This window comes from Callithrix jacchus, chromosome 2 (assembly GCF_049354715.1).
Source record: "Callithrix jacchus isolate 240 chromosome 2, calJac240_pri, whole genome shotgun sequence".
In the NCBI taxonomy this organism is placed as follows: domain Eukaryota; kingdom Metazoa; phylum Chordata; class Mammalia; order Primates; family Cebidae; genus Callithrix; species Callithrix jacchus.
The window spans coordinates 130,882,535-130,906,652 of record NC_133503.1 but is presented as its reverse complement, the minus strand read 5'-3'; the positions used below and the strand labels follow the sequence as shown (position 1 = coordinate 130,906,652).

Here is a 24,118-nt window from a genome sequence, read left to right as displayed (position 1 = left end):
TAGGTTAGTAAGAGTCTCATTTGAATCTTACATCTCTAGGACTGAGTGGCCATCAATCCCGCACCAACTAGTACAAATTCATTCCAATGCCCTTCACCTCCTGACTTCTCATGGAGATCAAGAAGACTGAGGAGCTGGGCACGGTGGTGTGTGCCTGTGGTCCTAGCTACTTGGAAGGCTGAGTGGGGGGGAATCACTTGGGACCAGGAGTACAGGTCCAGCATGGGCAACACAGCAAGATCCTCTTTTTTTTTTTTTAAGTACTCGGGGAAGGGAAGGCGTGGATGGGTAAGAGGCATTGTCATTGTAGGGAAAAGACCATGGCTGAGGAGAATCCCACAGGATGTGTGGGAGATCTCTAGAGGCAGGAAGAGGGCTCGGGGGGCAGCAGGAGGAGGCCTGTGGTCTGGGAGCAGGTGCACAACGGGAGGTGCAGCCCTTTCTGCTTACACCCAAGAAAGAGGGAAAAAAAAAACCTCTTCCTTCTCCCTATACAGGTTATTAGTCCTAGGCTTCAGAAGTGTTATGGTGATTACCCTTAGGTTAATTTTGGAGACGGGCTACAGAGTCAAAGAGAAGGAAAAGGATACAGAATCCAGCCACCTGCTATTGAAATATCCACAGGCGTTTTTTATGGCCCAGGCTGGAAGATAACTAGGAACAGACTCAAGCAGGAAAAAGAATCTGGTCCAGAAGCGAGACCACAGGAGAACTAGATAATGTACAGCATGAATCTAGGGGTGAGAGGTGGGGTGCCCCTGTTTGGGGTACACAGCTGGGGTCCCCAGTAACATTGGAACTGTAAAGGGGGCTCAACCTTTCTTTCAGAGGCATGAAGAAACCCCTGCAGTGTCCACAGCTCACATCTTATGGCCCTGCCCAATTTGGTCACAGGCAACAGAGACACTCGCCCCAAATTTCCTAGGGCAGGATAGTTGTCACTCACCCCAAATTTTCTGAAGCAGTATATCACAGTGGGTGAGGGTGTTTTAGTCCAGAGAAATAATTCTAGTACTGAAGAATTAAGTGTAGAGACACTGAAGTCAATTGAACCCATCGTCCTCATATTTTTGTGTGGTATTGAGGAATTACATTTGAATATGTGGCAACATACTTGAAATATCTAAGAGAATTTGGCATAATTAGAGAATGCAATAAATTGAACTTGTGATCCCAGTTTAGAATGCAGACAGATGCTCTTCACCTTAAAATGGGGTTATGTCCTAATAAATCCATAAGTTGAAGATAACTTTTTTTGTTTCGTTTGTTTGTTTTTTGAGATGGAGTTTCGCTCTTGTTACCCAGGCTGGAGTGCAATGGCGCGATCTCGGCTCACCGCAACCTCCGCCTCCTGGGTTCAGGCAATTCTCCTGCCTCAGCCTCCTGACTAGCTGGGATTACAGGCACGCGCCACCATGCCCAGCTAAGTTTTTGTATTTTTAGTAGAGACGGGGTTTCACCATGTTGACCAGGATGGTCTCGATCTCTTGACCTCGTGATCCACCCGCCTCGGCGTCCCAAAGTGCCGGGATTACAGGCGTGAGCCACCGCGCCCGGCCCAGTTGAAGATATCTTAAGTCCAGAGTGCATTTAGTACTCCAATAAACCTAAGTCAAAAATTTTAAGGCATCCATCATTAAGTCCAGATACTCCTCAATTTAAATAGGCTTATGTTCTGATAAAAATTGTTAGTCAAACCATCATAAGTTAGGAATTATCTACAGTTCAATATTTGGTTTATCATCATCGTTATTACTGAGACAGTATCTCACTATTGCTCACGCTGGAGTGCACCGTTGCAATCTCAGCTAACTGCAGCCTCAACCTCCTGGGGTCAAGCAGTCCTCCCACCTCAGCCTTCTGAGTAGCTAAGCCTACAGAGACGAGCCACCATATCCAGCTAACTTTTTGTATTTTTTTGTAAAGATGCGGTCTTACTATGTTGCCCAGGCTGGTCTCAAACTCCTGGGCTCAAATGATCCTCCTGTCTTGGCCTCCCAAAGAGAGTATTTGATTTTAGACTTTTAATTTTAAGTCAGAAGATAGGAAAATTTGGTTGAATATGTAACTATCGAGATGATTAAGATAATTTCTCATCCATTATATAAATTTTTTAAATTTACAAGTTATATAAGTACATAGGTAGATTTCATCAAATGGCAGAAAAACAAATAAATTTGTAAATGATATGTATATTGTTTTTAATGTTACAAATTAGCATAGTATATTATGTCATAAATTAATATTTAAGTTTATAAATGAGATTTAGAGTGTTTAAGGACGGTTAATTAACTAAATTTGCAAATGGGACTAAACATTAATCAAAAGCCCAAAAGTGATTATATATTTTGCTATAGAGTAATAAGTAGGTTTGCATATTTATAGAATATAGTAGAGTAATAAGATTTTTAAGTTGAATTTTTTAACTTAAGGTTTTGCAATATGTAACTTCAATCAAATATTGATTTTAAAACCAAAGTCACCAAAATCGTGTTTTCTGTAAAAGACAACCTTTCCTTCAGGCATTTTCTTTTTCTCAGACCTGAGTCCCAGGCATAAGGAAAGCCTCATGCAAGCCCCACATTTTGCCATCTTGCCCAAACTTTTGGTTAATAAACAAACTCAGTCAATTGACATGCACCCCAAATTTCCTGAGGCAGTAGAGTTTCCTTAGTGGGGAAAGGTCTTTTATTCCTGAGAAATAATTCTGCAATTGTAGAACCAAGTACAGAGATGCTGAAGTCAATTGGACCTATCATCCTAATATTTTTGTGCGGCGTTTGGGAATTTGTTTGAATATGTGGTAAAGTACTTGAAATATCTAAGAGAATTTGGCATAATTAAAGAATGCAATAAATTCAAGGTGGGATTCCAATTTAAAATGCATACAGATGCTCCTTGACTTACCACGCAGTTATATCCTGATAAACCCACAGCAAGTCAGAAATATCATAAGTGAAAATGCATTTAATATCTTGATAAACCATCACAAAGTCAAAAACATTTTAAGTCAAACCATTGTAAGTTGGGGATTGTCTCTAGTTGAGTATTTGATTTCAGACTTGTGATTTTAAGACAGAATGTAGGAGAATTTGGTTGAATATGTAAATGATATTGAGATGGTTCAGATAATTTATGATCCACTATATAAATTTTTTTAATTGACAAGAGTTATTTAAGTGCACAGGTAGGTCTTGTCAGACAAGTGACATAAAAATAAAATATATTAACTTTATAAATGCAATTTAAATTTATTGTTTGTAATGTATTACAAATTAGCATAGTATATTATGTTATAAATATATTAAATTTATAATTGGAATTTAGAGCATTTAAAGAAATTTAATTAAGTTTACAAATGGCACTAGACATTAATCAAAAGCTTAAAAGTGATGATAAATTTTGCTATAAGTAGATTTGTATATTTATAGACTATAGTAGAGTCATAAGATTTTTGAGTTGAGCTTCTATACTTAAGGTTTTGTAATTTCTAACTTTAATCAAACATTAATTTTAAAAGCCAGTCACCATAAATTGTGTTTTCTGTGTACAAAAGCTACCCTTCTAATCAAATAACAAAATCAATAAAAAAACAGCACAGTGACAGTCAGCACTGATTAGATTTTTTTTAATTACGGGGTGGAGATCTGGAGAAATGCTTCCTCAGCTCCAAATAAGAGGCTAACAATCTTTCCAGAGCACAGGCCTTTTCTACACAGGGGACTGTCACAGAACAGAGGTAAAGGACCTTGATTCAGCTCTCCCTGGCTCCAGGGCATCGCCAAGTGGCTGGCTGCAGCATGGCCGAAGGGCCTGAGCTATCCTGCCGTCAGCTCTCAAACCCCTCATTTGGCAGGACACATGGCCTGAAGAACGCATTAGCCCCAACTTGGGGTCCTGGTCTGGCAACGTGGCAAGGAGCACCTCTCTCTTCTCACTACTACATTAAAAATGTAAAGGGTGCCTCAACGTGTCTGCTTACCTGGAGGGCCGAGGTGAATGAGGCCTCAGGCTATTCTGGATGCACCACCTGACTGAGAGGTAACTTTAGCTTATTTCTTTGGCTTATCATCAAAGAATGAAAGTGTTTTCCTCACACCGTCTACCTCCTCACCTATGAGGAGGCCTTCAACTCAAGTTTTTGAGAAAAACAACTTTATTTTCCAAATTTCACCTTGTTTTTCTTCGGAGAACTTACTGTGCCAGACTCAAGAGAAACATACCTCAGCCTTTCTTGGGGTTCCCATTCTTATTCTAGAATCAAGACTCCAGGATGTCTTCTCAGTACCAGCATGTTTGGGGAGGGGGACATCTATCCACACAGACTCCTTCTAACAAGACCAGAGTCAGCACCCACCCCCACACTCTAACAGACCACAGTGTGGACCTCAAATCTGTGGGAGCCTTCGCAGCCACTCCGTTACTGGCCCTCACCTATGGACTGCAGAAAGCCCCTACAGGCCTCTCTTCCCTCTTGCTCAGCATGGGAGAATCCTTCTCAAGCATGAAGAGGGAAGCCTCATTCTCCCACTTGCTTTTGGCCAAGAAATCTTCTCCAATCCCAGTGTTCCTTCACTTACGTGCTGCTGTGACTTGAATCTGCCCCCTGAGGCTTATGTGTTGGAAACATAATCCCTAGTACAACACTCTGGAAAAGTAAAGCCTAATGGGAGGTGTTTAATTCATGAGGGTGGAGGGCTTGTGAAGGGATTAATGTCAGTTACAAAGGGCGTGAGGCTGCGAGTTCCATCTCTTGCTCTCTTATGCTGTCTGCCTTTCCACCCTCCACCAGGGGATGACACAGCACAAAGACCTTTCGCAGATGCCCGCTCCTTGATCTATCTTGGACTTCCCAACCTCCCGGGTGAAATAAATTTCCTTTCTTTATAAATCACAAGTCTGTGGTATTGTTATAGCAACACAAAATGGACTGAGACACTTCCTGGAGCCCCAGACTTCCACTATGGGCTTAGCTCTGGGTACACAAAAACTTGAACAATTTTCAGGCTGGCTCACTGATACAGTGAGCCCGGGGTCCACTCTGCCTGAGTGGGAGGATTGAGGCAAAGGGAAAGATGAAAAGGAAATGGGGCAATATCTCCAAGTGCTACCACAACATATTGTGAACAACTTCAATAACTAATTTTTTAAAAAAAAATTTTTTTTTAAGAAATGGGGTCTCACTATATTGCCCAGGCTGGTCTCAAATTCCTGGGCTCAAGCAATCTGCCTGCTCAGCCTCCCAAAGTGCTGGGATTACAGGCATGAGCCACCACACTCAGCCTCCTACTATTTAGATTTGCTCCTAAAAGTAAAAGATGCCTGTGTTTAGGCCAGGACAGATCACTCACCCTAGAAATTCCACAAATAGCCCATGACCTGAGGGGTCCAGGTAGATGGGTGGCTGAGCCCAGTTCCCATCCTGGCCTGGGGAGGAGACCTAGGAAGTCACAGCTTAGGATACACTGGGTGGTGGGAGCGGGGTGGTTGGGAGGTTTGCTTTTATCCATTATCCAAGCTGTGATTCAGCATAGAAGTCTCCCTTTTGTTAAGTTTAACTTGCTGAGTAACATTAAATTTATACACTGCAAAGCACAATAGCATTTCACTGCTGTGAGCATACATGTTCACAAGAGTCATCCAGCTACGTGTGAGCATCCGCTGCCTCATTGGGGGTATTTACTAAACAGTCATTCATTAGTTACTTATTTTGTAGCACCCACTAGAGTAAACAGTAGCAGATCTCTGATGTGTAAGAAAAAATGTATGGAAGGAAGATTTAAATGGAAAATTTTCTCCATTAGCATATATATTTTCAGATGGAGTCTCCCTGTCACCCAGGCTGGAATGCAATGGCGAAGTCTTGACTCACTGCAACCTCTGCCTCCCAGGTTCAAGTGATTCTCCTGCCTCAGCCTCCAGAGTAGCTGAGATTACAGGCTCCTGCCACCATGCCCAGCTAATTTTTACATTTTTAGTAGAGACGGGGTTTCACCAGATTGGCTGGGCTGGTCTCGAACTCCTGACCTCAGTTGATCCACCCACCTCGGCCTCCCAAAGTGCCGGGATTACAAGCGTGAGCCACCGCGTCCAGTACTATTAGCATATTTTTCCCCATATTTCTAAGTTTCTCTGATATGGCTATTAGTATATTTTTAAAAACAGGTGTTTTCTTCACAGCAATTCCATCCCACTCCTACGCCTCCTACCAGAATTCTGAGGATCAGGGCTTGAGAACTAACTCTCCAAAGTCCCAGTAGCCCTGTGGTTTTCTATGGGCTCCTGGAGGATGAGGACCGTGCCATATTTATCTCACTCTCCACCCCTCAATAAAGTACAAATCTGTGGAATTGTAGGGGCCAGGAGGCCTCAAATTCTTGTCTCTTCCATAACATCCACTAGGGGGCAGCAATCCTCTAAAAACAGCCCCTAAACCAGCAACTTTTTTAAGCTAAAAGATGACTCAATTTCATTAAAAGTAGAATAACGACTACTACAATTTATTAAACACTTACTCTGCTCCTCGCACTACGTTATGTGCTAACAGTTCAGTGCTTAAGAACACTTTTATTGACCAGGACTAGTGGCTTGTGCCTATAATCTCAGCACTTTGGGAGGCTAAGGCAGGAGGATTGCTGCAGCCCAGGAATTTGAGACCAGCCTGAGCAACATAGTGAGACCTGTCTCTACTGAGAATGTTTTCACAATTAGCCAGGCATGGTAGTGTGCACTGTAGTCTCAGCTACTTGGGAGGCTTAGGTGGGAGGATTGCTTGAGTCTGAGTGGACAAGGCTGCAGTGAGCTATGTTTGCACCAGTACACTCCAGCCTGGGTAACAGAGCGAGAGAGACCCTGTCTAAAAACAAACAAAAAAAGAACCCTTTTATTTATCAAAACAAACATCTCAACAAAAAATCACCACCGCTACATAGGAAGGACGCCACCACCTAAATTTGAATTATTGCAAATTGGTCTCTGAATGAAAACTGAAGCCTCACTTTCTTTTAGGCATCATCTAGCAAAGACTTCTGCCTTGTCCCTCAACTAAATTCACAGGATAGAGTCTTCTCCATGAGCAAAGCAAAGAGCCTTTCATCTATCCACTCCTCATTCACTCATTCTTCAGACACACACTGAGCAATTAATCTATACCAGGCACTATGCTAAGTACTAGAAGGGATTTAAAGAAGTCCACAAAGCCAGTCCATTTTAGTTCAGGGCCCTGTATGACTGAAAGCCTTTGTTATACTATTAATAATACTGATCATAACTGCAAAAGTATGGTGTAGTTTAGAATTAAATGAGCCTAGCTGGGTGCGGTGGCTCACACCTGTAATCCCAGCACTTTAGGAGGTAGAGGCGGGCAGATCACTTGAGGTTAGAAGTTTGAGACCATCCTGGGCAACTTGGCAAAACCCATTTCTACTAAAAATACACAAATTAGCCAAGTGTGGTGAAATGCACCTGTAGTCCCAGCTACTTGGGAAGCTGAGGCAGGAGAATCACTTGAACCTCGGAGGTGGAGGTTGCTGTGAGATTGTGCCACAGCACTCCAGCCTGGGCAACAGAGGAAGATTCCATCTCAAAAAAAAAAAAAAAAAAAAGAAGAAGAATTAAATGTGCCTCAAAGCCATTCACTAGATTCTCTTTCTCTTACTCTCTCACTCTCTTCAGAATATATTTGTTTATTTTAAGAACCCAGACTTAATCCTGAGAGGTTTTAGCTGGGTCTAAAGAGAGCCTCGTCCTAAACATCCCTGCTAGGAAGAACTCTTCCAGGGAGCAAAGGGCCGGCAGCTTCCTGGCCCAGGACAGACTGCATGACAGAAATTACTTAAGTCAAAAACTGTTTGGCCCACATAGTGTATTGGTGGCTGTTGTTGGGGTTTTTTTTGTTTTTTGTTTTGTTTTGTTTTGTTTTTCAGACGGAGTTTCGCTGTTGTTACCCAGGCTGGAGTGCAATGGCAGGATCTCAGCTCACTGCAACCTCTGCCTCCTGGGTTCAAGCAATTCTCCTGCCGCAGCCTCCCGAGTAGCTGGGACTACAGGCGTGCACCACCATGCCCAGCTAATTTTTGTATTTTTAGTAGAGATGGGGTTTCACCATGTTGACCAGGAGGGTCTCGATCTCTTGACCTCGTGATCCACCCGCCTCGGCCTCCCAAAGTGCTGGGATTACAGGCATGAGCCACCGTGCCCGGCCGTGGGTTTTCTATTTGCTAACCTGAACATTTAAAATCCAAGTGTTTTTACACAAAAACCTGGATATCCAACTTCTCTTTAAAACGTCAAAAGCTCCGGCCTCACCATCTGCATTCCTGCATAGGAACCTTGAAAAGGGCACCGCAGTGCCCACTCATGTAAGTTCCTGCCTGGTCCTGTAAGCGATGGAGTATGAGACTCTGCACTTGCGATTTCTTAGGCACCCTGTGAGGCCAACAGGGGATACGGAGAAGGTTGACACTCAGCCCCTTCTGCGGCAGGCAAGGTCTCACTAACAGCTGAACAGGCAGGCCGCCATGACAGCTGTTTCAGCACCGAGTGGTTAGGTTAAATATTCAAGGCTGCAAGGGCCAGTGCCCTTACGCAGAGGCTGGAAGGTAACAAAAGCCCACCAAGAGTCTGGCCCAGGCCTTTTCTGGGCCTTGAAGCATGACAAAATAACAAAGAAATTCTTACATTCCTCTTACCCATGTTTAGGGTTAAATGCATTTTATTGGGGGTCAGCAAAGAACTCCCCAGACCTCCATAACTCAGAGGGAGACAAGATAAAGGTAATCACCTCCAAAATCTGGACCCATCTAGATTAAGGAAATTTACTGAGGCTCTGGAGGATGGTCTCCAGGACCCAGACCTTAGTTATGGATTAGAGGGAATAAATCACTTGTGTCTTTAGATGAATGCACACTTACACATAGACATATAGCTTCAAAGGTATGTAAGCACTGTAAAACTTTGTGATTTCAAGTTGGTCTGGTGATATTTTCCTGGCCTTCTCCCTATACCCAGTTATAGAAATAAACTCTCTCTTTTCCCGGTTTATCTGCATCTCATTATTGGGCCATGAGAACAAGCAACCCAACCCTCAGTTCAGTCTGGGAAGACACTGGCTGACAACCTGTTAGGGGCTGTCACCATTGCCTGGAGAGGATAGGGGTGCAGTGCCGGCCAGCCGACAGGCGCTGAGGTCTCGGGTAGAGGACTCCTGCCTTGTTAATAGACGGAGTAAGATTCAAACCCAGCATCACTGACTCTGGCTCCAAAATCTGAAATTCTTTTATAGTTACAGCACACATTCGTCAGGGGTGCAGAGAAGATTGACAGCAGGCCTCAGATGGCTGGCGATCCTTAGTTAGAAAGGCCTAATTGCAAAGTTGGCCCTTGGCTGGTATCTGAGAACTTGGCTTTCCACAGCGTTTCCACCATTCTTGAAACTGGTAAGAGTAATTCACTGTGTCTTGACTATACAGCGTGGGGTATGCCGAGGATCTGCTTTCTTTCTGGGAGCTGGAATTTTGGTACATGATAGGGAGTAGGTGCCTATGGGACCAGACCCTAATAAAAACCCTGGGTGTTGAGTCTCTAATAAGCTTCCCTTGTGGCCAACATTTCATATGCTTTGTCACAACTCATTGCTGGGGAAATTAAGTACATATTATGTGACTTCTACCCAGAGAGGATTCTTGGTAGCTTGCCCCCTGGCTTTCTCTGGACTTGCCCTGATACATCTGTTTTTGTTTTTGTTTTTGTTTTGAGACAGAGTCTTACTCTGTTACCCAGGCTGGAATGCAGTAGCACGATCTCAGCTCACTGCAACCTCCCTGGTTCAAGTAATTACCTTGCCTCAGCCTCCCAAATAGCGCACGCCACCACATCCAGCTAATTTTTTGTATTTTTAGTAGAGATGAGGTTTCACCATGCTGGCCAGACAGGTCTCAAACTCCTGACCTCAGGTGATCCAGCAGCCTTGGCCTCCCAAAGTGCTGGAAGGATTACAGGCTTGAGCTACCATGCCTGGCCACAACTTTTTTTACTTTCCTTTTTTTTGCTGACTTTGCCCTATATCCTTTTACTGTGATAAATTATAACTGTAAGCATAACTAGATGTTTAGTTATGCTTTAGCCAATCACCAGATTCTCTCTATTTAGAGGGCATTTGTTTATTGGAAGAACCCAACCATACTTAATCCTGCCTGAAAGTTTTTACCTGGGTCCAAAGAGAGCCTTGTTCTAAACATCCCTGTCTAGAAAGTTTCCTATGAGACTTTCTAGCAAACCACTTAAATGTAGTGGTCTTGGGGACCCTGAAACATCAGTCAATATCTCCAACAGCTGAGAGAGGCCTCGGGGTTTACAAGGTGCAAAGAATAATTGATGTACTAAGTCATCACAAGCATCACTAATGAGAAAATAATGGGAAACAGGAGCTTTAAAGTGGAGGCCAATAACCACAAAACACCTGCAGAGCTGGAGGAGCAAAACTGGAAGTGGAGACCCTGAGACTGGATACGTGACAAGAGACAGCGTCTCACTGGAGTGTTTGGTTGGTCCCATAGCTGCAGAAATGTAAGGTGAGGCAGTCACCCCCAATGCCTGCTCTACCCCCCTTTCATGGTCATAGGGGGTTGGTCCCATAGCTGCAGACATGTAAGGTGAGGCAGTCGCCCCCAATGCCTGCTCTACCCTTCTTTCATGGTCATAGGGGGTTGGTCTCATAGCTGGAGAAATGTAAGGTGAGGCAGTCACCCCCAATGCCTGCTCTACCCCTCTTTCATGGTCATAGGGGGTTGGTCCCATAGCTGCAGACATGTAAGATGAGGCAGTCGCCCCCAATGCCTGCTCTACCCTTCTTTCATGGTCATAGGGCCCCAAATTTTTGCAGGAACCCAGATGCCCAGAATAAAAGACCTCATTTCCCAGATTAGCTGTGGCCATCTAAGTTCTGATCAATGGCAGATAAGCAAAAAAGTTCATGGTAGCTTCTGGGAATCTTCTTCTAAAGATGATTAATTTTTTTTTTTTTTTTTTTTTGAGACGAAGTTTTGTTCTTATTGCCCAGGCTGAAGTGCAAAGTTGCAATCTTGGCTCACTGCAACCTCTGCCTCCCAGGTTTAAGCGATTCTCTTGCCTCAGCCTCCCAAGTAGCTGGGATTACAGGCACATGCCGCCACACCCAGCTAATTTTGTATTTTTAGTAGAGATGGGGTTTCACCTTGTTGGCCAGGATGGTCTCAATTTCTTGACCTTGTGATCTGTCATCCAAGCTACTTGGGAGCTTGAGGTGGGAGGATGGCTTAAGCCCAGAAGGTTGAGGCTGCAGTGAGCTATGATGGTGCCACTGCACTCTCTAACCTGGGTGACAGAGTGAGACCCTGTCTCAAAAAAAAAAAAAAAAAAAACAAGAAAAGAAAAAGAAAATACACTGATAGAATGTACATGATGAAATTTCAGAGGTCTCCTGGGAGGTCATCCCACTTCCGGTTTTGATGGGCAGAGACTCAACAGTGGAAGGACTCCCAGTTATGACCTGGGACTTCTCAGGCCCCAGCTTCCCCCCTTTTCACCTTCCTCTCACCCATCAGACTTCACACCTCTGCCCTCCCCTGGTGTTCAAAGCTAAGACTGTCAGAGTGCCTCCAGCCCATGTGGCGCTTACTGGTGGAACCCAGGCTGGATTTCACCCCGCCTGTGCCTTCTTGGCCAGTCACCTCAATGAAGTACGCAGATTGACAGCCTTTTACAGAGGACTGGGCTTGACAAAGAGCTAGCTGGGATCCACCTAGCTTCCCCATGCACACCCAGCCCCTCTCACACCGAGGGAGTTTCATTCCCGCTGGAAACACTGTGGCAGATGCTTTGGTGGCCTGCCTGTTTCCCTTTCCACGTTGTCACTCACGGATGTCACAGCACCAGCACCTGCAGTTCTTTGTTCTGGGCTTCCTCTGGTACAGAAGCCGCTTTTTCTGCCAATGTTGGAGGTGCAAGGGACTTAGGAGACCTCGGGAATGGGCTCCAGCTGGGGGTGAAGGGAGTGGGTATGTAAAGCCCTAGCCCCTCGCCTGGTGGGAGCTGAGTCTGAAGAACGTTTCTTGTATTTTCCCATGATTAGGTTCCAGCTGCCCTCAGTGGTAATTGCCCCTCCTCCCTCCACAGTCTAGGGGTGCTTCATCTCCCAATTAACGAGGGTTCACTCCTCCTTATCCCAGAGTCTGCTTCTTAGGGAGCTGACCTGAAGCAAACCTTCCTCAGCACTCAGGTTTTATTTAATCCAAAATTAGGAAATATTAAATTTGAATGGATACCTGTGCTCAGAAGCGTGCACACAGAAATATATACAGAAATCTCTGGCTGGGTGCAGTGGCTCACGCCTGTAATCCCAGCACTTTGGGAGGCCAAGGTGGATCACTTGAGGCCAGGAATTTGAGATCAGCCTGGCCAACACAGGGAGACCCCATCTCTAAATGATTAGCTGAGTGTGGTGGGGTGCACCTGTAGTCCCAGCTTCCCGGAGACTGAGATGGGATGATCACTTGAGCCTAGGAGTCCAAGATTCCAATGAGCTGTGATGGCACCACCGCACTCCAGCCTGGGTGACAGAGTGAGACCCTATCTCAATTAAAAAAAGAAATTTCCAACTTTTCTCTGAGCCAGTTACCCAAAGACAGTCATATCCCCCAACCACTCAGCTGAGCTTTACTGCCCTTTCAAGAATAGCCTAGAAATCCGGTAAGGACAATGAAAACTAGAACAATGAGACACTAACACTGGATCTAATTCATCTGTTTAAACCCACTCACCAACCGCCATCACACCCAGCCCACAGCCCTCGGTAAGTGCTCAGTAAATATCTGTTAGTCAGCAAAGCTACTGGAAGCACACACTCTGCCCTGTGCTATACGCCCTGCCGCCAACCCCGGCTCTATTATCTTGATTGCACTAAGAATGATTTCCCCACTCTTAGTCTCTCTGCACAGAAGGCTGAAGAAACTGCACTTGGATTTTTCAAACTATTCTTCAGGCTGAGTGCGATGGCTCACCCTGTGATCCCAACACTTTGTGAGGACGAGGTAAGCAGATCACAAGGTCAGGAGTTCGAGACCAGCTTGGCCAACATGGTGAAACTCCATCTCTACTAAAAGTACAAAAAATTTTCTGGGCGTGATGGTGTGTGTCTGTAATCCCAGCTACTCAGGAGGCTGAGGCAGGACAATCACTAGAACCTGGGAGGCAGAGGCTGCAGTGAGCTGAGATTGTGCCATTGTCCTCCAGCCTGGGTGACAGCAAGACTCCATCTCAAAAAAAAATAAAAATAAAACAACAATAACAAACAAAACGCTTTTCCTGCACCCTCAGGAGAATGGGCCAGGAACATGCTCTTAAAACAGGCTGCTTGCTCAGAAGTACATTTCCATATTAGCAGGCACAGCTGTCACTCCTGCTGGAGGCCTGCTGGCTTCTTGAGAACTGCTAGTCTCACCATTTGCCACATGCACAACAGGAAAATGTAATTCACAGAAACTCAGAATGCCAGATTCCTCCTCCCTCCCAACTCAGGGATCCCCTCAAGAGCCTGCCTGACAGCTGTTACCTCCTTCATGAACACCTCAATTGACAGAGAACTCACTGCTGTATGATGCAGCCTATCCTATTGTTGGAAGGCTCTAGTTATTAATAATTCTTAACAGTAAACATCATTTATTAAACATTTGCTATGTGTCTAGTTAAAAGTGCTTTAACTAGCCAGGTATGGTGGTGTGCACCTGTGGTCCCAGCTATTTGGGAGGCTGAGTCAGGAGGATTCCTTGAGCCCAGGAGATCAAGACTGCAGTGAGCTGGGGTGCCACTGCACCCCAGCCTGGGCCGCCACTGCACCCCAGCCTGGGCTGCCACTGCACCCCAGCCTGGGCCACAGAACAAGACCTCAGTTCCTTTAATAATAAAAATTAAATTAAATTAAATTAAAAGTGCTTGACCTATGTCAATTCATTTAATCATGAGGACAAGCCTATGAAATAGATGCTATTACCCCCACCTGACCTGACAGCCAAGGTAAGTTGCAGCACAGAGAAGTAAATAATTTGCTCAAGATCACAGAGCTAGCAAATGGCAGAATGAGATTTCAAACAAAAAGTGTCCTTCATGAGCTTTCCTCTATTGCCTTTTTTCTACTTGGGGCAGAAGTCGTCCATCCTATAACTGAGGCTTTTTAGGTCTAGATCCTTGTGAAATTGTGATGAATGCTAAGGACCCTCTCCATGCTAATGTGCATATGGTCACAAAACTCTGCATATTATTTCAGGGAGTCAAGCCACCCCAGCCCTTGGACCCCAGGTTAAGAACCACAGCTAACACAAAACAAAGTTGCTTTTGTATCTATTTGGAAATCCTCTTACTAACTTTTTTATATCTAACAGGCTTTCTCCTGGCTTAATTTTCTGTTTTATTTTTTTATTTTTTGAGACAGAGTCTCCCTCTGTTACCCAGGCTGGAGTGCAGTGGTGCAATCTTGGCTCACTGCAACCTCTACCTCCTGGGTTCAAGTTATTCTCCTGCCTCAGCCTCCTGAGTAGCTGAGATTACAGATATGCACCACCACACCCGGCTAATTTTTGCATTTTTAGTTGAGACGGGGTTACGCCATGTTGGGCAGGCTGGTCTCAAACTCCTGACCTCAAGAGATCTACCCATCTCGGCCTCCCAAACTGCTGGGATTACAGGCATGAACCACCACACCCAGCCAATTTCCCATTTCTAGATGAAACAATGTTCAATTGCACCAATACTCAAAGATAGACAAATTCAAGTTAGATGAAGGTGTTATTTTGTACCTTTATAACAACAAACAACTATAAAGAAAAGACTCAAAAATCAAGTGCTGGCCAGGTGCAGTGGCAGACACCTGTAATCCTACCACTTTGCAAGACAGAGGCAGATGGATCTCTTGAGCTCAGGAGTTCAAGACCAGCCTGGGCAACATGATGAAATACCATCTCTACAAAAAATACAAAACATTAGCCAGGCACAGTTATGCACAAGTATAGTCGCAGCTACTCAGGAGACTGAGGTGAAAGGCTAGTTTAAGCCTGGGAGGTCGAGGCTGCAGTGAGCCATGATCACACCACTGCACTCCAGCCTGGGCAACAGAGCAAGACCCTGTCTCAGAAAAAAAAGTGCCGGGAGGGTTGTATTCCTGTTGCTGCTTCAATGGTACCTGTATCCACCACCATTAGGAATTTGGCAACACACAGGAGAGACTGATGAAAACGCCCATAAGCTTTTGACCTGGTAATTCTACTCCTCGAATTTATTCCAAGAAAATAATTTAGATGGAAATAAAAGCCACATGTAGACAGATATTTATAATAAACTTTTCTCTAAGAGCAAGAAAAAAATGTTTTTAAAAATTGGGAAATTATAAGTAAATATGGTCATTACCTTAATGGAACATATAAAATAATGAAAAGTGTTAAAATAACATTCAGGGAAAAAATGGAACACAGAAATTAACATGACGATAATTGTCAATTTTGGGGTGATAGGGTGGGAATGCCCAGGAAACTTTCAATTCCATTTCTAGTGCTTCGCTTTAAAAAGTGAAAAGCCAAATCAGAACAAAAGCAGCTCAGAGAGAAGACATAAGGGATCAAAGGATCACTCAAAACAAAATGAAACAAAACACTATAAATAATATCCTCTGTGAAATATAAAAAGATGTGCATCCATGAATGAGAAACAGACGAGGATGGTGGATAATCAGCAAACATGAAAGAAGGCTGGGCGTGTCAGCTCACGCCTATAATTCCAGCACTTTGGGAAGCTGAGGGGGGGTGGATCACCTGAGATTGGGAGTTCAAGACCAGCCTGGCCAACATGGTGAAACCCCACCTCTATGAAAAATACAAAAAGTAGCTAGCTGTGGTGGCATACACCTGTAATCCCAGCTACTGTGAGGCTAAGGCAGAAAAATTGCTCAAAACCAGGAGGAGGAGGTTGCAGTGAACCAAGATCATGCCACTGCCTCCAGCCTGGTAAAGAGAGCAAGACTCCATCTCAAAAAAAAAAAGAAAGAAAGAAAGAAAGAAAAAGAAAACATGAAACATGAAAGGGTTGAGATGGAGTTATAACAACTGAAGTAATAAATTCCACAGTAACTCTGGAAGATAAAGTAGGATAACTATCCAGAAAATGGAACAAAAATAGATAGGAAATGGGAGAAAAGATGACCAATCCAAAAGACCCAGTATCTACCTACTAGGAGTCCACTAAGAGACCACAGAGACCGCCTCCAGGACGGAGAGTGTAACTGGCCAAGCCAAAGGCTTGTGCTCGATCCACAGCTAGGTAGGAAACGGAGGATCTGGCCCATTTGGGTCTATAAGGAAAGGGCACTGTCTCCCCCTACAACCCAGGAGTATGGTCCCCCAAAAGGAAAGGTAATAGGTGCTCCTAGAAAGTGAGGGTTAGATGATATACAACCAAAAGCTACCACTGTCCCCTGCACAGGAGCCTCTGTTGACTCCTAGTAACCACACCTCCTGTAACTACTCAACGAGCACTTTAAGATTTCTGCATCCTATCAAACGCAAAGCCTCCCTCTCTAGGCCTGTTGTGCATTATCGTAGCTGAGATGTATTGTGCACATCCTACACGACAGTTGTTTCTCATGCATTATCTCATTAAAGCCTTACAACAAAGCAAAGAAGAAAATGATCTTAATAACCCCAATTATAAATCAGGACACTACTGCCCAGAGAGGTTAAGAAGCATGCCCAGGTTCACTCAGCTAATACAGAGGAAAGCCAGGATTTGGGCCTAGTAACCTGACCCTGGAGCTTGCGTCCTTATGCCACAGGACTTGATGTACCTCTCCCAGGAGGCTGCTCAGTGCCCCCGGTGACCCCAATGCCTTACTGCATTCTGGACTCCAAAGAAGACCTAAGGTAGTCAAGTGGCCATGAGAGCCTCCATCGAGCCACACACCCTGCCTGAGCTTTCTGCATGCAGCCCAGCACAGGGCTCAGAGAGCCCCTGGCATGCTTGGTCACCCTAGGAGGTCCATCAGCCCTCCCAAGTCACAGGGTGCTGGGAGGAGCCACTAGATCTCAGGCCTCCTTCGCATCTCATACCTCATTCAGGGGCTGCCCACGGGCTGGCTCTGGCTGTAGAACTGGAGCCCCTGCTCCTTCCTATCTGGAGCAATGAACCAAGGGGATGCCTTTAAGGTACTTGAGCCCTATAGGTGAGATGCACTGTGCAAAAGGCAGGTCGACTAGAGAAAAGGCACACACATTTACTTGATGTTTATACACAGGAGCCTTCAGAATGAAAAAACAAAGATAATGGAGAAATTGGCCTACTAATGCTTAGGATTAACGAAATACGAATAGCTATGTAGAAATGCGATTGGATGAAAAAGGGTACGATCTCATGCGAACAGATTGAGTTGGGAAATTCAGCGAGGCCTGTCTAGATTCTTGGCCTCTTTGCACTGCGTCCCTTCCTTCTGTGTGTGGGGCAGGACTTTCTCTGGAAGAGGGTCTTAAGACCTACAGTAAAACAACATAAAAGTCAGATCATTTCTTTATGGCCAGTTTTTACACAGAAAGGCAGAAGGAAAACAAGAGCGTGTGTGTGTGTATTTTTTTTTTTAGATGGAGTTTTGCTCTTGTTGCCCAGACTGGAGTGCAATGGCACCATCTCAGCTCACTGCAAACTCCACCTCCAGGTTCAAGCTATTCTCCTGCCTCAGCCTCCTGAGTAGCTGGGATTACAGGCATGAGCCACCACACCTGGCTAATTTTGCATTTTTAGTAGAGACAGGGTTTCTCCATGTTGGTCAGGCTGGTCTCAAACTCCCAACCTCAGGTGATCTGCCTGCCTCGGCCTCCCAAAGTGCTGGGATTATAGGCGTGAACCACGGTACCTGGCCCACAGTAATATTTTTAGGATTTATGACTGGCTTTGGGGAAAAGAGACAGTCTCAAGGACAGAGAGTGTAACTAGCCAAGCCAAAGGCATGTGCCCAATCCACAGCTAGGATTTTCTATGCCCCCCATTTGGAGAAGAGGGATTCTAGTTTCTATGGCTAGACTAGGGGAGAATGGGCCTGAGAGACAGGAGGGCAAACATGCAGAGAAAAGCTTTTAACTTCTGAGGCTTTCATTTTAGGGTCCTGTTTTCTGAGTCCCAACAATTGGAAGCCAGAGAAAGCAGAACTGTGGGTACTTTTGAGAACCCAGGCAGCTGGCTCTTCCCCCAGCCAGCATAGTCAGCCCCAGAGCCCCATCTGCATGACAGCAGCAGGGTTAGCCTATCTGGGCTGGTGGAAGGTTCTGTGGGCCCAGCTGTGTCAGGTGAAGACCTGTCTGGGCACCTCTTCAACCATTTATCTGTTGTGCCTTCTTCCCCCTTGCTCCTGCCTTTTGAAAGCTGACCTGGACACAGAAGCTCTCCCATTTAGGAGGCCTTAATTCCATCTCCATTTAATGCGAGATGTCTTGAATTGGGTCCCAATCTTAGGCCACAAATTCGGGTGTGCAGAAAACAAACTGTTTTTATTTTCTTTTTTGAGACAGAGTTTTGCTTTGTCGCCCAAGCTGGCATGCAGTGGCACAATCTCGGCTCACTGCAGCCTCTGCCTCCCAGGTTCAAGTGATTCTCCTGCCTCAGCCTCCCGAGTAGCTGGGATTACAGGTACCCACCACCACACCTGGCTAATTTTTGTATTTTTAGTAGAGACGAGGTTTCGCTATGTTGGCCAGGCTGGTCTCAAACTCCTGACCTCAGATGATCTGTCTGCCTCGGCCTCCCAAAGTGCTGGGATTACAGGCATGAGCCACCACGCCTAGACTACAAATCGTTTTTCTGTCACAGAGTTTAATTCTATTTTGATTCCTATCCTGCCAATGTGGCAGAAATGTAATCTCTGTTGATTTAGAATTTACCACGCCCTGAACCTAAGTGTTGTCAAAGTCCCACTGAGCTCTGGGAGATGGGGTCTTTATTGTCTTTTGTCACACAGGTGTCTGGAGGATGCCACCTACTGTCACTTACTTTGTGCCCCACACAACTGCAGACCAGTATTCAAAGGCTGCGTAGTTTGCTATCACCGCCGTAAACAAATTACCACAAATCTAATGGCTCAACACAACACAAGCTTATCTCCCAGTTTCTGTAGAAGTGCAACACGGTCTTACCAGGTGTTGGTTGTGCTGAGCGTATAACTGGCAACTCTAGGAAAGAATCCTCTTCCAAGCTCGTTCAGGTTGCTGGCTCCGAAAAGTTGTTTGTGGGTAAACTTGCTGGCTGGCAGCCAGGGTCACCCTTAGCTCCTTAGCTTAGGTCCTTACACATCCACAAGGTGTCAGAGGCTTCTCACACATCACAGACTTGGCCTTCTGCGGCATCGCTCTGACTCTTCCGACCTTCCTCTTCTGCTTGGTTACATCGGGCCCACCTGGACGTGCTGGGTTATCTCCCTATTTTAAGTTCAGCTGATTAGCAACCTTCATTCCATCTGCAAAGCTGTTTCCCAGCAGAACCTAAATTCGTATTTGATTGACCAAATAAGAAACTGGAGAAGGGGGAGTACTTTAGAGTTTTGCCTCCAGCAGAGGCCCCCGTGTGAGCACATCCCTGGAGGTGTGCAGGGCAGCTGCCATCACTCCCCTCTCAGCCCAGTCACCAGACAGATGCCCTGTCAAAGTCATGGTCCTTTTAAGGCTGGAGGTTTGCTGCCCCTACTGCGGCTGTCTTGGGAAGGAACTGGTTCTGTTCTGAACCATGCTGGAATGGGAACCTCTAGAAGGCAAGGTCTCTTCTGCCTCAACACACACACAGCCATTTCCTCTCTGGGATGTCCCAGGGCTCCTTCTACGTTGCAGGAAACAGGACACTCTGCCCCCTGTTTCCCAGGGACCCCCATCTCTGGACTGTCATTGCCTTCCCTCTTCTTCTCACCACCAAGGAAATCACCTTCTCATCAAACCTCCCAGATGCCAAATATTTTGGCTAGATCTGGTGTCTATCCGTTCTGGAGTGGCTTTGGGCTTTTCTGCCCAATCCAGGGGCTAGTCCTGCCTTCCTGTCTGTCACATTCCATACCTGAGACCAGGAGCCAGGAAGTCACCTGCTGGGAGTTGGAGGCGACAGGGAGTTGGAGAATGGCAAAGTGGGGTTAGTACTGCAATCCTGTTTTCCTGCCACTCTCCTGACATGCTCTGTTCTTTAAAATGTCCTCGGTACTTGGTCCATCCCAGGCCCCATCCTTGGCAACTAATCTGGGAGAAATGGGGCTCTTCGTCCAGCAACGTCTCCCTGCCGGGCAAGGAGGACTGTGGGCAGCTCTGAAGCTTCCACTCTTCCTTACAGGTTTTTTGCTCACTCTCCAGGGCCTAATTCAGGTGTCACCTCCCTGTGTTGCTTCTCCAACCCTTCAGGTAGCTGTGATCACTCTCCTCTGAGCCCCAGAGCACTTTCCCTAGTTCCTGAACAGGCCCTTCCACAGGACCCTCCCTGCATCGGAAGCCCACCCTCTTCCTCCAGGACCGCCTCCTCTTTCTAGTGCACAGTGTCTTCCCTTAGTAGTCTGTCCCTCTGGAGCCACTAAGGCTCTTCCCCTCCCACCTCAGCAATCCCTAGCACACATACAGCTGTGAGGGCTGCACCTGAGGATGGAGCAGGGGTGGGCACCCCAGTCTTAGAGGCTGTCGTCATCAAAGTTCAAATGGGACATGTTCTGAGAAGGGTCTGCAGGGAGATCGAGTTTGCCACCCCAGGGAGAGCTAGGCTTCTGTGATGTCTCAAGCCCTGGGACCTAGAGGCAGCTTCCAGGAGCAGGCAGCCAGAAGGCCCTTTCCCTACCCCCTCAGCACTCAGAGAGGCCTACCCAGGATGCCCTCCCTGAACCCTAGAGTTTCTTGGGGATTACCCTGTTTGCACTGTGATGCCCTTTCAAGGTCATGGTGATACATGCTATGGCTGAGCAAGATTGTTCTCAGGATCAGATTGGAAGTTGAAAGACAGACTAAGTCACAGGAACCCTAGAGCTGGGTGAAGGCATAGCTGTGCCCCAGGCCCACCAGCAAGGACCACATTTATTAGGCTCAGCCTCCCATGCAAACAGTGCCAGAAAGTCTAAGAGAAGAAGGGGAACAGAGGAAGGGAGGGAAAGTCCTTTAAATCAGCATGGTTTCATTGAGCTTCTGTACCATGCAGGGGCCTGTAGGATTCAGAAGGGGGATATAATCCTAGTCCTTGCCCTCAGGAAGCTTATGATTTGTGTATAGCCCAAGAGTGAGCAGCAGGGTGAATAAAAAGTGGTGCAAGGGGAGAGTTACCACAGATGGTCTATCAGTTTGCTGAGGCCACCTGAAATAATAGAAAGTTACTGTCTTGGGATAGGGGAGGGATAGTATTAGAAGAAATACCTAATGTAGATAACCATGTACATAAACCACTATGGCACGTGTGTACCTATGTAACACACCTGCATGTACTGCATATGTACCCCAGAACTTAGGGTAATTAAAAAAAGTCACTGTCTTTACAGTTCTGGAGAGCTGGTTAGGAAATGAAGACGTCGGCAGGGCTGGTTCCTTCTGAGGGCTGTGAAGGGTCTGCCCCAGGCCTCCCTCCTTGGCTTGCAGACTCCATCTTACCCTTGTGTCTCTTCACATCATCTTCCCCCTACGAATGTCTGATGTCTGTCTTTGTGCCTAAATATCCCCCTTTTAAGGACACCAGTCATATCAGATAACAGCCCATCCTAATGACCTCATTTTAACTTTTTTACCTTTATAATGACCCTATTTTCAAACATAATCACATTGTGATGTACTAGGTGTTAGGGCTTGATATGGCTTGGCTTGTCCCCACCCAAATCTTATCTTGAACTGTAGCTCCCGTAATTCCCAAGTGTCATGGGAGGAACCCGGTGGACAGTAACTGAATCATAGGGTGAGTCCTTCCCGTGCTGCTCTTATGACAGTGAATAAATCTCATGAGATCTGATGGTTTTATTTATTTATTTATTTTTGAGACAGAGTTTCGCTCTTGTTACCCAGGCTGGAGCGCAATGGCGCGATCTCGGCTCATCGCAACCTCCGCCTCCTGGGTTCAGGCAATTCTCTTGCCTCAGTCTCCCAAGTAGCTGGGATTACAGGCACACGCCACCATGCCCAGCTAATTTTTTTGTATTTTTAGTAGAGACGGGGTTTCACCATGTTGACCAGGATGGTCTCGATCTCTTGACCTCGTGATCCACCCGCCTCGGCCTCCCAAAGTGCTGGGATTACAGGCGTGAACCACCGCGCCCGGTCGATCTGATTGTTTTATACATGGGAGTTCCCTTGTGCAAATTTTCTCTCTTGCTTGCTGCCATGTAAGATATGCCTTTCACCTTCTGCCATGATTGTGAGGCCTCCCCAGCCACGTGGAACTGTGAGTCCATTAAACCTCTTTTTCTTTATAAATAACCCTGTCTCAGATATGTCTTTATCAGCAGTCTTAAAACAAACTAATACAGGGATCCAAAATATCTTTTTTAGAAACACAATTCAACCCATAACCCATTTCTCCTTGAAAGAGGAGAATTTCCTTATTTATTTATTTATTTTTGAGACAGAGTCTCACTCTTGCTGCCCAGGCTGGAGTGCATTGGTGCCATCTCACTCACTGCAACCTCCACTTCCCAGGTTCAAGCAATTCTCCTGCCTCAGCCTCCTGTGTAGCTGGGATGATTACAGGCACCCACCACCACGCCCGGCTAATTTTTATATCTTTAGTAGAGACAGGGTTTCACCATGTTGGCCAGCCTGGCCTCGAACTCCTGACCTCAGGTGATCCGCCCACCTCTGCCTCCCAAAATGCTGGAATTACAGGAATGAGCCACTGCAACCAGCCAGAATTTCCCTTCTAAAAGGGCAGGTTCTCAGGCAGAGGTGAACACTGGGAGGTTTTGTACTTTGTGATTACTGAATAATTCCTCAGGGATGTCCTTCCAGATTTGAGGAACAAACAGACTAAGATAACACACAATCCGGAAAAATCAGATGCCTCCTGCTGCCCACCTAGATGGCTTAAGAGTCCAGGACATAGACAGAGGTGGGGGCAAGAAGACAGGTTCTGGGCCTGGGCTTTACACTCAAGAAAGGACTTTTAGACTTTTGATGTTATTTCCAAATGATGTTTGTTAAGGGCCAAGTTGTCTCCCTCCAAAATTTGTATGTTGAAGTCCTAACCCCCAGCAACTCATAATGTGACTGCATTTGGAGGATACGGTTAAGAGATCAGTCAGTTAAATGAGGTTGTGAGGGCAGGCTCTAATCCAATAAGGATGTCTCTATAAGAAGAAGAAAATTGGCACAGACACAGACACACACAGAGGGAAGGCCACATGAACACATGAGGAGAAGATGGTATCTGCAAGTCAAGGAGATGGGCCTCAGAAACCAACCCTGCCAACACCTTGATCCCTGGCTTCCAGCCTCCAGGACGGTGAGACAATAAATGTCTGTTTAAGCAACTCATCCTGCAGTACTTTGTTATGGCAGCCCTAGCAAACTAGTATAAAGTTCTATCCATGTTCACCCAGGATGTGTTTCAAAGCATTCCTTTTTAAAATGTACCATTTATTAAAAATATACTGTAACATTTTAACTTGTTTTGGCAATTTTTTTTTTCTTGAGACAGAATCTTGCTCTCTCACCTACACTGGAATGCAGTGGCACGATCTTGGCTCACTGCAACCTCTGCCTCCAGGGTTCAAGTGATTCTCCTGCCTTAGCCTCCTGAGTAGATAAGACTACATGCACCACCAGGCCTGGCTAATTTATATATATATATTTTTTAGAAAGTCGAGAGCTCACCATGTTGGCCAGGCTGGTCTTGAACTCCTGACCTCAAGTGATCCACTTGCCTTGGCCTCTCAAAGTGCCAACCACCTGCCTTGGCCTCCCAAAGTGGCATGAGCCACAAGCCATTGCACCTGGCTGGCATTTCTGCATTGTGAGTACATTGGGAACCACCCCACCCCTCAAAATAACAGTGGATCATCTTTGTCAATTATACCTTAATACAGCTGGGGAAAATTAATAAAATGGACTACCAAAAGAAAAAA

General features: G+C 45.7%; 1 long non-coding RNA gene across 1 annotated transcript in view; it reads right to left on the bottom strand.

The window, feature by feature from the left end:
• LOC108590630 (uncharacterized) overlaps nt 1-20,130 on the bottom strand; it is a 46,630-nt gene extending 26,500 nt beyond the window's left edge. The window contains exon 1 of the long non-coding RNA XR_008479671.2: nt 19,197-20,130. This is a non-coding gene — a long non-coding RNA (uncharacterized LOC108590630). The remainder of the gene's footprint in view (nt 1-19,196) is intronic.
• Nucleotides 20,131-24,118: the final 3,988 nt, after the last annotated feature.